The sequence below is a fragment of the Macrotis lagotis genome, chromosome 6 (assembly GCF_037893015.1).
Source record: "Macrotis lagotis isolate mMagLag1 chromosome 6, bilby.v1.9.chrom.fasta, whole genome shotgun sequence".
Taxonomy (NCBI): domain Eukaryota; kingdom Metazoa; phylum Chordata; class Mammalia; order Peramelemorphia; family Peramelidae; genus Macrotis; species Macrotis lagotis.
In genome coordinates, this window is record NC_133663.1 from 75,851,800 (window position 1) to 75,863,792 (window position 11,993).

An 11,993-nucleotide genomic window follows, 5' to 3' on the forward strand; every position below is an offset into this window, starting at 1 on the left:
CTAATAGGCAGTAAAAATGTGAAAATGAGGATCAAGAGAAAGACTAGGGCTGGATAAATAGATCTAAAAGTCATTCAGACAGAGTGTTTAATTGATATCTTTGTCAGATTGGGTTATCAAGCTAAAGAGTCAGTAGGAAGAAGGGAAGAGAGTTTAAGATAGATCCTTGGGGAATGACCATAATTAGGTTACATAGATATTTAAAAGAAGATCTAAAAAAGAAGTCAGGGAAAGAGAAGTTAAACAGTGATATGGGCTAAGTATTGTGCATTTGAACAAAAATTGAACCAGTTCCTGTTGTGAAAGAGCTCATTTTCCATCAGAACCACCACTATGTGTGGTTCTGATAAATTCTTATTACCTGACCAACTGAGAGTAGGAGATAGGATATAATCAAGAACTTCCCACAGGAATGGAGGAACTGAGACTAGAACAAAGTTAGGATTCTAGAATGCAGAGGTGAATAGGGAGTACTTTCTAGGCATGTGGCACATACTGAACAAAGAAGGTAGGAGATATTTTAGAGAAAAGTAAGCAAGCAGTTCCTATTGGATCAAGTATATGAAGGAGAAAAATCTGACAAATAAGCTCCTAGAATTATTTGTTTTTGTTGAATGTCTTGATTGATTCTATTATTCATAACTATCTGTGGGACTATCTGCAAGTTGCTAAGCTCTAAGTTGATTCTAAGTTTCCACATTTATCAAATGAGAAATTTGAATTAGAAGGATTCTGTTCTAGATTAGTGATGTTAAAGTAGGCTAATTGATCATTAGATATGTTAATTCTCAATTCTCTCTTTTTTTTCTCTCTCTCTAGAATTGGGGGTGGTGGAGTAAGGAGAGAAACAGGATATCCCAGATGTCTTAGGGTGTTTTAAAGTTTTAATAGCTTAAATAGTTTAAAAGTGACCTAAGATGTTTGGGACACACTGCATAACTCTCTAGCTAGAAATGTAATAGATGAATATATATTTCTTTATCTTTGTATTTATTGATCAATATATGAACTAGCAAATATATACACATATGCATGTATGTATCTATCAATATAAATGTATTAGATATGGATTTACAGATATAGATATAGCAACTAGGTGGCATAGTGGTCTGGAGTCAGAAAGATATCTAATTCTTGAATAAAGTTTAATAAGGACATTAGTCATTATTAAATCATAATAATTAACAATGGGCAAGTAGGTGACACTTGATAGAGTATAGGGACTAGAATCAGGAAGATTTAAGTTTTAATCTAACTTCAAATACTAAGTGTATGACCTTGGGTAAGTCATTTCATCCTGTTTGCCTCAGTTTCCTCCTCAATAAAAGGAGCTTAAGGAGATGGAAAACCAGTATAGTATCTTTGCCAAGAAAACTCCAAATGGGGTCAAAAAGAATGGACATGATGGAAAACAACAAAATCACAATAAAATATATGTGTGCATATATGTGTAGAGATCTGTAAGTATATATATAGACATCTATATACAGATATATGAAGAGACACAACTCTACCTTTATATATGTATCTATATTTCTCTACATACATGTATATATACACATGTGTACATGCATGTTTATGTGTATATGTGTGTGTTTACATTCATATTTACATGCCAATATCTGGGTAACAATGAGGTAAGGCAGTAAAAGTAAAACCTCACTCTTTTAGTGAGCAATAATAAGACTAAACTATTTTTTTCCAGTTTAACAAGCTTTTATTAAGTAGGTGTCAGATACTGGTCCAAGTGCTGGTAATAAGCACAATGTAACATTCAGAAAACCATTTAAAAGTTAACATTCTAACTTTTCTAAACCCTTTCTCTGCAGTCAGAATTTAAAAAGTTAGATTTTATATTTTTTTAGCATGTCATCTCAGGTTACATTGACCATGAGAAGAATGAAGCTCTCTTTACTTTTTTGACTTCATTTAATTGATGCTCTGACTCTACTCTGCCTTCCTTCAGCTGTCAAGAAATAGAGATTTACTTTTCTCCCCCCTCTGTATTTCACCACTTCTTTGATGAGGAAAGAGCAGAGGTTCTGTAGTCAGAAGACCAGGGTTTGAAATGTAGCTTTGTTATGTACAACCTGTGTGACCCATGGACTTATTACTTGTGTTGCTTTGGGTAAATCACACCCTGGGCCTCGGTTTTCTCATCTATCAAAATAGAGGGTTGGATTAGATGGTCCCCAATGCCCATTCCAACTCTAGGTCTATCAGCCTGTGATGGGGCAACTCACTTAACCTCTCACTGCCCCAGGCAACTCTCAGATTGGAAGTTTGTTTTTTAAAACTCCCAGAAAACTTGATTTTACTGTATTTTGTGTCAACCTTTAGTTTCAAAATTAATTTAATCTAATTTCTAAAGAAACCCATGGTGTTCACTTAAGAGATAGGCCTGATTCTTTGGGCATAATATTTCTTCTGGAGAAACAAATATACTTGGTGGAGAAGCCCATATAGAGCCTTTGCCCTGTCATCTTAAATTTGAAACATGACTTTGTTTGTTCTTTGTCCTTCCAGAGAAGTTGTATAATTTTCCTCAGTGGTTATGACTCTCCATGACCTTTGAAACACTTGTCTTCTGAGGAATGATATAACATTGTTAACATTGATCTTTTCCTTAGCAAATGTTCCCAGAACTTTCCCTTGAGATCTCATCCTCTTTGAGTGCATTTGACTGGAAAATCTATAGATTGCTTACTATGTATAATAATTACTAAATGATTTTTCTTTATTTGGCCATTCTATGCCTGGACCATTAATAAATCACAAACCAGAATTAATAAATCGCAAACCAGAAAAAGCCTATATATTTTTGGTTTTCTGGGTTCTTCAAGTTGGGGTGACAGAAAGGGAAGATTAAAAGTAAAGAACAGTGAAAAGGAAGTAATTTTATTTGAAGATATGAAGGATGCTTGACTTGGTAATAAGAAAAGGCCTTTAATCCTTTTCCTATAACTCCACTTGAATTATCATTTTAGTACAGTTCGTAAGATGCTAATCTTAAAAACCAGTACATGGCATCATCTTTAAGCCAATCATTCATCCTTCAAGCCAATTTCTGAGATACTAATTTTCTAATGTGAGATTCAAAGTATGACTGTAGCTCATCTAGAATAGTCAAAAGTGCTGAGTTTTTGATACTTTTAGAACTTAATAATCATAGTTTGAATTGCTTGCAAACACATTCATTTGACCCAATACTAACCTCATTTGACTAGATTATGACACAAAGATCTGACTACCACTAAAAGATTCTATGAGCTGACATGTGATCAGACATATCAATCAGAAAGTTCTGGTTAGGAGAAGAAAAGGAAGATAAACAATGATCAGTTTTCCTTGGTAAGCAAGGCAACTGCTAAGAAAAAAAATAAAACAATATTCTGGAATTTTAACACTATGCTTGTTATCATTTTCATACATAGTGTTAGCACAATATTAAGGTAAGCAAAGATAATGCATTTTATCCAGCAATCAATCACTTCTGGTAGCATTGTCATTTTTATTAACCTGGCATGGCCCAACTGAGACAAACCAGTTTAAGGGTCACTCAGCTAATTAAGAAGCTAGATTTTAATTCAGATCTTACTACCTCCAGACCCATAGCTTTATCCACTGTGCCACCAAGCAGCCCTAATAGATGAATTCAGTATAAGTAAATACAGGTTATATACAAAACAAATATTCAGTGATTTGAGGATGGGGAATCATAGAACTCTTGCATGAAGTGGTCCTTGAGGTAAATCATTGGAGGAGGAAAATGTTTCAAGAGGCATAGGAGAATAGAAAGAACATTCTAGCATTAGGCTCAACTTCTTCAGAATCTTGGACATAGGAAATTAAATGTAAGAAACAGCAAATAGACTAATTCAGCCAGGGCAAAAAGTTCAAGGAAGGGAATAAAATATCATAAACCTGGAAATAAAAGGTAGAGATAGACTGTGAGCCACTGTTTAAGGAAGTCTTTACTTCCCATGAAACTCAATGGATAAAGCATATAGGGAAAGCTACAGTTACAGACTGTAAGAGAGTATTAATATCTATCCTTCAATTAGATGACTCCAATCTGTTCTGAAAATGTTCAGTTTGTCATCCTGCCTCTAATTTACACATATCAACAACAAATATTTGTTTAGTGTTGATTTATATACAAGCCCCCCCGAAATATATATTGATAAGAGTAGCACTATCCTTCACGTCTTCTAATCTTAGAATCTGGGATCAGTTCCTCACCCTCTCTCCCCTCCCCTACTATGTCCAAAGAGACTACCAAACCCTCTGGATTCTAACTTCACATTGGTGCACTCAGGGAAGATGTAGAGTCAGACTGGCACAGTAAGTCAGACATTTCTAGGCTCTTCAAATTTCCTCAACAAACAAACAGAACAATCCCACAAAAAGAACATAAAACAAACACCAAAAATAAAGGAGTAAATCATTTGTCTTCCTAAGATGATATTCATAATAGATCTCATAAATACCCCTTCTCTGTTCTGTCCCGGTTACCAACCTAAAACAACCCTCATCACCTCCTATCCAAGAGTAGCAATCACCTTCTAGTTGGCCACCCTGACTCAAATTTTCCCTCATCCCAATCCATTTTCTACTTAGATGTCAAAGTGATTTGCCCAAAGTACAGATCTGTTCATATCATTCCTCTCCCACATCAGTAAATTCTAGTGACTCTGCATCACTTCAAGGCTCAAATATAAATTACCCTTCTTGGCTTTTAATACCCTTCACAATCTGATCCATTTTTACCTTTGCAAGTTTTATACTTTACTTTCCTCCATTTTCTCCAGTGATTTTCTTTCTTCCACATATAGATTTTATCTTTTGGTCCCATGCCTCCTCATTGACTCTCCCCCATATATTGTCCTTGTTTTGGTTTCTTAGCTTTCTTCTGTAGGAAGTCTCTCCTGTTTTTTCTCAAACCAGTGCATTCGCTTTGAGATAGTTTTTAGATTCATTGTCTATATGTAATTGTTTGAATGTGGTCTCCCCTATTTGACAATGAATTTCTTGAAGGTAGGAACTATTTCTGCCTTTCTTTGTAACTTCAGCATTTAGCAGTCTTTTGCCACAGAATAAGTATTTAATAATGTTTGTTGATTTGGCAAAATATGCTACCATAGTCAACAAGATTTTTGGAATATGAATGATGTGGGGTCATGCAAACATTGAAACACTCTCTGTCTTTCACACACACACACACATACACACACTTATTCTCTGTATTTACTTATATATGAATTAATATTTTTTCCATGAAGATTAAATCTACAATAGATATATAAACCTAGTAAAGTTTAGAGTTCTTTGGTACCTAATACATTGCAATTTATCACTTGTCTTTATGCCTATTTGGAGGTTTCAAGGGGGGAGATAATGGGGTTAAATGACTTCCTTAGGGTCACACAACCAGTAAGTGTCTGAGGCCAGGTTTGAATTCAAATCCTCCTACTTCAAGAAAGACTGCTCAATCCATTGCACTACGTAGCTGCCTTCGTTTCAGCCTATTTTTATTTATCATTTTTTCTTTTTTCTTTAATAAAATCTTTAAGATTTTATTTATTTTTGAGTTTTATAATTTTCCCCCAATCTTCCTTTCCTCCCCCCACCCCCACAGAAGGCAGGCTGTTAGTCTTTACATTGTTTCCATGGTATACATTGATCTAAGTTGAATGTGATGAGATAGAAATCATATCCTTAAGGAAGAAAAACAAAGTATAAGAGATAGAGTTACATAAGATAATGAGTTTTTATTTTTCTAAATTAAAGATAATAGTCTTTGGTCTTTGTTTAAACTCCATGATTCTTTCTCTGGATACAGATGATATTCTCCATTGCAGAGAGTCACAAATTGTCCCTGATTGTGGCACTGATGGAATGAGCAAATCCATCAAGGTTGATCCTCACCCCCATGTTGCTGTTAGGGTGTACAGTGTTTCTCTGGTTCTGCTCATCTCACTCAGCATCAGTTCATGGAAATCCTTCCAGGTTTTTCTGAATTCCCATCCCTCTTGGGTTCTAATAGAACAATAGTGTTCTGTTACATGCATATATCACAGTTTGCTAAGCCATTCCCTAGTTGAAGGACATTTACTCAGTTTCTAATTTTTTGCCACCACAAACAGGGCCACTATGAATATTTTTGTACAAGTGATATTTTTACCCTTTTTCATGATCTCTTATGGGTATAGGCCTAGCAGTGGTATTGCTGGATCAAAGGATATGCATATTTTTGTTTCTTTCTGGGCATTAATTCCAAATTTCTTTCCAGAAAGGTTGGATGAATCCACAGATCCACCAACAATGTATTAGTGTCCCAGATTTCCCACATCCCTTCCAACATTGATCATTGTCCTTTCTGGTCATTTTGGCCAGTCTGAGAGGTGTGAGGTGGTATCTCAGAGATGCTTCAATTTGCATTCCTCTAAAAAGTAATGATTTAGAGCAATTTTTCATATGACTATAGATTGCTTTGATTTCCTCATTTGTAAATTGCCTTTGCATATCCTTTGAACATTTGTGAACTGGGGAATGACTTTTTGTAAAAAATTAACTCAGTTCTCTGTATATTTTAGAAATGAGTCCTTTGTCAGAAATACTAGTTGTAAAATGTTTCCCAATTTACTACATTTCTTTTGATCTTGGTTACAGTGGTTTTATCTGTACAAAAGCTTTTTAATTTAATGTAATCAAAATTTTCTAGTTTATTTTTAATTATGTTCTCCATCTCTTCCTTGGTCATTAACTGCTTCCCTTTCTATAGATCTGACAGGTAAACTACTCCTTGATCTTCAAGTTTACTTATAATATTGTTTTTTATCTCTAAATCCTATATCCATTTTGATCTTATCTTGGTATAGGATGTGAGGTGTTGGTCTAATCTCAGGTTCTTCCATACTAACTTCCAATTTTCCCAACAGTTTTTATCAAAGAGAGAGTTTTTATCCCAATAGCTGGACTCCTTGTGTTTATCATTATCATTATCAAATTGCTCTAAATCATTTATCATTTCCTGCTATTGCACCTAATCTATTCCACTGATCCACCACTCTATTTCTTAGTCAATATCAGCCATTTTTGTTGACTTTATAATATAATTTTAGATCTAGTAAGGCTAAGCCACCTTTTTGGCACTTTTTTCATTGAATCCCTGGAATTTCTTCAATTTTTATTTCTCCATACGAACTTACAAAATTTTCTAACTCATTAAAGTAATTTTTTGGGACTTTGGTAGGGAACTAAACAGGTAATTTAGTTTGGGTAGAATTGTCATTTTTATTATATTAACTCTGCCTATCCATGAGCAGTTGATGTTTGCCCAGTTATTTAAATATGATTTTATTTGTGTGAGAAGTGTTTTGTAATTGTTTTCAAAAAGTTTTTGAGTCTTCCTTGGCAAATAGACTACCAGGTATTTTATTTTGTCTGAGGTTACTTTGAATGGGATTTCTCTTTCTAGCTCTTGCTGCTGTATCTTGCTAGTCAAATATAGAAATGTTGAGGATTTATGAGGGTTTATTTTATATCCTGTGACTTTGCTAAACTTGCTAATTATTTTCTAGTAGTATTTTTTTAGGTTTTTGCAAGGCAAATGGGATTAAGTGGCTTGCCCAAGGCCACACAGTTAGGTAATTATTAAGTGTCTGAGACTGATTTGAACCCAGGTACTCCTGACTCCAAGGCCAGTGCTTTATTCACTATGCCACCTAGCCGCCCCACTAGTAGTATTTCTAGATGACTTTTTGGCATTCTCTAGGTATACCATCGTGTCATCTGCAAAGAGTGAGAATTTTGTCTCTTCCTTCCCAATCCTAATTCTTTCAATTTCTTTTTCTTATCACTGAGGTTAACATTTCTAATAACATATTGAATAGTAGTGGTGATAATGGGCATCCTTGTTTCACCCCCGATCTTATTGGGAATGCCTTTAGCCTATCCACATTGCATATAATGCTTATTGATGGTTTCAGATAGATACTGCTTATTATTCTAAGGAACAAACCATTTATTCCTATACTTTCTAGTGTTTTTAGTAGGAATGGGTGCTGCATTTTGTCAAAAGCTTTTTCAGCATCTATTGATATAATTATATGCTTTCTGATAGTATGATTAATTATATCAATAACAAGTCTAACAGTTTTCCTAATATTGAACTAACCCTGCATCCCTGGAATAAATCCCACTTGGTCATAGTGTATTATCCTAATGATAACTTGTTGCAATCATTTCGTTAACACTTTAACATTTTGTCAGCCTATTTTTTAAAAAATCATTTTACTGAGCTTGTGTCTGAGTCAATTTGAATAAATTATGCATATGGTTTAAGAGCTGCTTTACTAAATACTTGGCTAAAATCAAAGTATAGTATAGTATATCGTCATAAGACTAATTCATTAATTCTGTGATGCAAAGAGAAACAAACATGAACTTTCCAATAATTGTTCCAAGTTAGTAATCTTATCCCATTACCATGGTTTTTCTTCACCAGCTAAGTCATTTCAAATTTTGGTATTGATACTATTGGATACAGGAGAGAAGTGATTCTTAAATTATGTTGATATCCTCCAGAACCTATCTGACAGAAGTAGAGCATTTGGGAGGAAAGACATAGCTTTATTAAAGTCCTGAGAGTAGAGGCTACTGGAGTGGAGGAAAATCTATGCTTACTTTAAAATAAATATTACAACTGCTGCCTAAAACTTTAATGCAGAATCAACCAGTGAGCATTTATTAAATGCCTTCTCTATGTTAAGGAATTGTACTAGGAATTTGGGACATACTGACAAGATGAAACAACCTATGCCCTCAAGGAGTTTACAAGCATAGCCAAGAGAGACAACTGGTACATAGATTGAAATAGGGGTGAGGTTCCAAGGAGTCAATAACCATCTCCCTCCCTATTTAGGTGGTACAGTGGATAGAGCACTGATCTTAAAGTCAGGACAATGGGAGTTCCAATCTGGCCTCAGAGGCTTGACTCTTACTAACTTTGTGATTTTGGGAAATTCACTTTACCTTAATTGCCTTGTTTCCAGGGTCATCTCTAGTAATCCTGATTCATACCTGACCAGTGGACCCAGATGGCTCTGGAAGAGACTCAGCATAGTACCCCCTCACTCAAATCCAATTCATGATTGTTTTGATATCATGATCTTCTTCAAGAACAAAGGACAAAATATCATTAACCCCCCCATCTCCTAAAGCTACAAACAAATAACACTAACTCTGATAGCTTAACCAAAGGAAAATATTTCTATTGAAACAATAAACCAATCAAAGAGCCAATAAGCCAATCAGTTTGGAAGAAGTCAGGTTATTGGATGAAGTGATGTCACATAATACAGGAGGTATATTTTCAGTGACTAAGGAAACTCTATTATGTTCTGTGTGTCTTCTCTAGATTAGAAAGTCAATTGGAAAGCCAGGTCCTCAAGTGCATGGTGCACATGCACGTGTGTGTGTGTGTGTGTGTGTGTGTGTGTGTGTGTGTGTGTATACATGCTGAAGAATGTTGGTCTAGAAAGAGTGTTTTGGTCTGAGAAATCATAGGAATGGTCAACAGAGGTCCTAGAGTAACTTATTGATGGTTTTTATGAGGAATTTTAGTGCTGGTTTCAAAGGTAGAGTAAGAAATTAACTTATTTAGGCTACTTGGGTAGCAGATGTCAAATTGAGTTCTGCATTCACTATGAATATTACTATAGTTTCTATTGTAGTTCCATATTGTAGTTTTCATGATTTTTATTTAATTAATTTTTAAATTGTTCTTTTGATTTATGCCTTCTTTAGGTCTAACATGAAAACTTAATAGATGATCTGCTTGGGGCAGCTAGGTGGCGTAGTGGATAAAGCACCTGCCTTGGAGTCAGGAGTACCTGGGTTCAAATCTGGCCTCAGACACTTGATAATTACCTAGCTGTGTGGCCTTGGGCAAGCCACTTAACCCCATTTGCCTTGCAAAAACCTTTAAAAAAATAGATGATCTGCTTAATAAATGACTAGCTACTTAATAAAGGTTTAATCCTTAGCTGATTGGTTGATCACCATTATTAGTTGCTGTTGATAGTCCTAATATGGCTATTCTCTTCTGATGTCTACTTATATTATCTTTCCCTCTTCTATTTTTCTCATTTTCACAATTCCCTCTTATTATTCTTCATGGTTCCATTTTTAGTATAATCATGAATTATCTGTAATTGTCTTTTATTTATTTCTACACTAAATGTAAGATATAAATGCTTATCTCTTAGAAGAGTGTTAGATGCAATTAAGAAACATGAATTGCTTTCCAATTCTCTCAGAAAAGGATTTATGATGTTTTTGCTTTCAAAACTTGAAAAAAAACTTTTTGTTGTTCTTTAAATAGGAAGTCTTATAATAAAAGATCTTCAGGATACTATATATCTTGATTGTTAGGAGTTCTAACATTTATTTGAAAGAATACGATCATTTTTCCTGATAAAAGAATTTGAATTTAGTCAAGATGAAGTCTGGGATGGGCTCTAGGCTAGTTAGCGAAGGGGTGACTTTTTAGAGACTTGGAACTAGTTAAATATTAGGAATACTTTCTGGTAATCTGAAGGGGTTTAGAAGTATATATCTTGGTGCTTAGAACAAAAATATATTTCATATGAGTATTTTTGAACAAAAATATATTTCATATGAGTATTTTTATACTCTAATTCAAAGTATGAGGTTAGGTTTACTGAGGGAATGAGTTTGATGTGATGATAAAGTAGGAGCCATATTTGGTTGTTAAGAGGTTTTCTTTTTATTTTTCTGATGCCAGTTAAAATTTACAAAACATTTTCCTTACTTGTACTCTCTGAGCTGGATATTCCAAGTTTTATCATCTTCGTTTTACTAACGAAGCAACTAAAACTCTATGAGGATTTTGTTTGCTGCGTCACATGGCTTTTAGAGGGTCAAGAAAATGCTCAAGTCCAAATCTTCAGAGTTCATAGCCATGATTCTCAAATTATATACCCCACTACCCCAGGCTGCTGTGCAGAACAGTGCCTTATAATATTATTTTTTTTCTTTTTACCTAGTTGCTTACTAAATGGAAACATAAGATGGAACTTGGGGAAAAAAATGAAACTTTTAATCTGGGAGAAAATGAGAAACTACCCAGATACTAAAGATCCCATGAACGGAGTAAGTTTTGGAATACTTTACATTAAATATTCCTTGTGTCTTAAAAACAATATCCATGTTAATTGAAACATGATTAATAAAAGTCATGAGTAATTGTTACAAAAGGAAAGTGATTGGGGGGAGGATGAAATTGAGTAAACAATAGGATGATATTTTTGTCTATTGTAGAATTTGTTTTGCTTCTCAAGCAAGTTTGCACAAATTAACATTCATTTTTATCTGACTAATTAAAATATGTTTAAATTCTTTTAACTGATTGATATTTTGGGATCTCTGAAAAGCAGTTTGTGGTGTCTGCATCTTTCCTAATAAGTTTCCTTTGGAAGTGTTCTGAATCGGTATAGGATCTGCTCTAAAGTCACTTCTTTCTTTAGGTTGGTGGCACGTTCTGACTTCATCTATAACCAACGATTTCATTGAGCAAAAGTGGAATAGTGACATCTAGTGTCTGCAATATCAACTCGATAACTTTGCTTTCTCCCAAATCTTCAATTTTCTGGGTTTGTAAATGTTTGAAGAAAAATAGGCCTGCACACTATCAATTTACTTTTCTTACATTGAGGCAATGGATCGATTTTTGGTTAATTATGTGTTGAATTAAAAAAAAACAGAGATAGTTTCTGCTTAATTAATAACCAATTTATTAATTAGACTAATTAATAATCAATAAATTGATGGAGACTGATTTCTCCCAATAATGAAAGACAATACCATGGGGGTATTGAATGCTTTAAATAACTTTGGAAAAAGGAGGTGCCTCTAACAGGTGAAAATCAACCCCAGTTGATGAACAATTAGTGAATTAAATTAAACTG

General features: G+C 34.3%; 1 long non-coding RNA gene across 1 annotated transcript; it reads left to right on the top strand.

The window, feature by feature from the left end:
* Positions 1–489: 489 nt before the first annotated feature.
* LOC141491708 (uncharacterized) lies at positions 490–11,735 on the top strand. Its single transcript, XR_012469725.1, has 3 exons — positions 490–508; positions 11,073–11,178; positions 11,553–11,735. It is a non-coding gene; the product is annotated as an uncharacterized LOC141491708 (long non-coding RNA).
* Positions 11,736–11,993: the final 258 nt, after the last annotated feature.